We start from the raw sequence: 2,935 nt of genomic DNA on the forward strand, positions 1-2,935 counted from the left end.
ACACCCAGTCACCACTGTTATTCCAGTGCAAGATACGAATCCTGAGAGAAAGTGTCCTAAATGCATCAAAGGGAAAGACCTTCATTACATGTTCTATATATTTTTTTGGTTCCTTTATGATCTCTGCTTTAAAGCCAAGTAAGGGACTACTTGGTACTTTTATTGTCTGTTACCCTAACACTGCATATGATAAAATAAATATACTCTTTTAGCATTCACGTTTTAATTCATATTAGCCCTATTATAGTGACAGATTGTTCAATGTAGTGGATGAAATAACTCATAGTTAATTAGTGGTGGAAACACAGTAGAATCCAGCGCCCCCCTTACCTCACGGCCTCTTAGAACACTGCCCCAGTCATCGTATCTCACTTAAAAATTGAATCAATTTTTACAATTACAACTTAATGACTCACCTTTGAGTAAACATTCAATATCAAACTAATTTTTCAATAACTACAGTAACTCTAATTAGAATTAACTAGAATTATCATAGTTATTAAAGCTGTCAGAGATAATTAAAATTTCTGGTATAAATGTCTAATTTACTTCTCATATGCATGATATTGCTTTAATACTTTAACCACTAGTAAAATTCTGATAGCCCCAAGGGCTAAGATTCAGGCTGAAAAATAACTGAGGAGGTGAGCCACCAAAGAGAATTTGGCAACGATCGGTTGGTGCAAAAGTAATTGCGGTTTTGCCATTAAAAAGTAACGGCAAAAAAAAAAAAAATACAGTTACTTTTGCAGCAACCTATAGAACCAGGTTATTGAATGGATGCTGAGTGCTTCTTAAGCATCTGAATTCACTCATTCAACATGTATCTATGGAACATCTGCTTGGTGCCAGGTCTGCTGCAGGCACTCGGAATTCATCTGCATTTGGATCAAAGACCTCTGCCCGCAAGCAGTTCATTTTTAGCAGGTCAGGAGAGGACCCAGGGGAACCCTGATAACAAGATCTGAATATTTTAGGAAAATGACAGGACACATTAGAAGGTGGCCAGCGATGTGTGAAAAAGACAACCCCGAGCCAAGAACACAGATGGGGGAGAAGCCGGTGAGGTAGGAAGGAGGATTTTGCAGGGTGTGTTCAGGATAGGCCTTACTGAGCTCTCGAGGGTTTAGAAAGTAGTTGTGTGATAAAGAGCCTGACTCCATTTTTTGCTGCTTGAAAACATTTAAGCCTCACTGGCCAAATGTTGGTCTTAGGCCTCTCTTCAGCTTGTCCCACATCTGGACAAGCTGAGAAGAAAGCCCAAGTGCTCCCACTTTGACGCTGGCAGGAGATTCAGATCACGCAAGCCCTCATTCTGGGCACCTTTACCCAACCCCGCCTACGTGCTCACCGCAGTAAAACCCCCAGCTATGCACCTTTCCTTGCTCTTTCACACCATTTGACACCTGCTTAAGAGGTTCGCCCTGTTCTGCCATTATGTAAATACACCTTGTTACACTGTCTTGGTGTGTGTGTGTGTGTGTGTGTGTGTGTGTGTGTGTGTGTGTGGCATTATTGCTCTCAACATTGAACCAAATTTTGGGGCCACGAGTCCACCCTGTCTTTGCAGGGGTTCTTAACAAGGGACAGCTAGGGGGCGAGGTACCTGGCACATTGGAACAGTGCAAATTGGCATCCCCCTGAAGTGAGGGGAAAAATAACTAGATAAATAATCAGATTGTAAATGATGGGGATGGGGGATGTTAGATCACAGGAGACTTTTTGGCTTTTTTAAGAACATAGATTTTACTTTGAATGGAATAAACAACCATTGCAGGGCTTTGAGCGAGGATGGGCATGGTTTGCTTTTGTTTATTTAGTTTACAGTAGCTGAATTGAGATATAATTCACATGCCATAAAATTTATTATTTTCAATGCATACAATTCAGTGGCTTTTAGTATATTCATAAAAATATGGAATGTCCCATGAATTTCCATGTCATGCTTACGCAGGGGTCAGGTTCCTCTTCTCTGTATGTTCCAGTTTAAGCAGATGTGCTGCTGAAGTGAGCACCTGAGGTTGTCTTGCGCGGCGACCCTTTCGCTGCTGTGGTCCTTCCACAGCCAGGCTGTGGAGCAGGGGAGCTGGAGGGTGCGTGTGCGAATCCAGTGACAGAGGACGGTGTTTCCAGCTGCAATGGTGAGGAGCTGGGAAATGGTAACAATCCATGAGGTTCTGGATCTTCCAAAGGCAGAGACAACAGGATTTCCTGATGGGCTGGGTGTTGCAAGTGCTGTTTGTTCTGTTCAAAATTAGGACGTCCTAGACGGGAAACGGGAACTGAAAGGGCGGCCAGTTACCGCCCACGGATGCAGAAAAAGGAAGAACTGTTTTCTGCTTCTAGTGACAGGAGAAACCTGATGTGGTGCAGATTTTGTGAAACGAAGGAAGGTCTCCAACTTCCAGGCCCGGAGTCCATAAACACATAGAGCCGAGAGGTGGAGCCACTAAATTTCCCTGAGAGAGAGTACCACCAGCCCAAGAACCAGATGGAGACTGTGTCCGCAGCAAGCCACTCAGGACAGAGGGAAGCAACAGACAAACGTCCAAAAACCAGTACATAGTGATGGCCAAATAAATGTATGGCTACACACTGTTTTAGGAATTTACACTGTTACTGCACTGCTGCTCTATTTTGCTTTTCTCTCCTTCTGTCGCTCGCTCTCTGTTTTTCTGTCTCTCTATTCCTCTCCATTTCTCCCTTTCTATTCTCTCTTGCTATCTCTCTCTGTATCTGTCTCTCTCCATTTCTCTGTCTCTTTATATCTCCCCGTATATTTCTTCCTGTCTGTGCTCTCCCCTCCAGCTTTCTCTCTTTCCCTCTGTGTGTGTGTATCTGCTTGTCTGTCTCTGTTTCTTTCTCTTTCTATATATATTTCTTTCGCTGTCTTAATTGTTAAAGCACTTCTTCAAAGGCTGTCTAACATTATCTC

General features: G+C 43.1%; 1 non-coding gene across 1 annotated transcript; it reads right to left on the reverse strand.

The window, feature by feature from the left end:
• Positions 1 to 1,909: 1,909 nt before the first annotated feature.
• LOC115836775 lies at positions 1,910 to 2,015 on the reverse strand. Its single transcript, XR_004031796.1, has one exon. It is a non-coding gene; the product is annotated as a U6 spliceosomal RNA (small nuclear RNA).
• Between the last annotated feature and the right edge of the window lie 920 nt (positions 2,016 to 2,935).

This window comes from Nomascus leucogenys, chromosome 9 (genome assembly GCF_006542625.1).
Source record: "Nomascus leucogenys isolate Asia chromosome 9, Asia_NLE_v1, whole genome shotgun sequence".
NCBI classification, from domain to species: Eukaryota; Metazoa; Chordata; class Mammalia; order Primates; family Hylobatidae; genus Nomascus; species Nomascus leucogenys.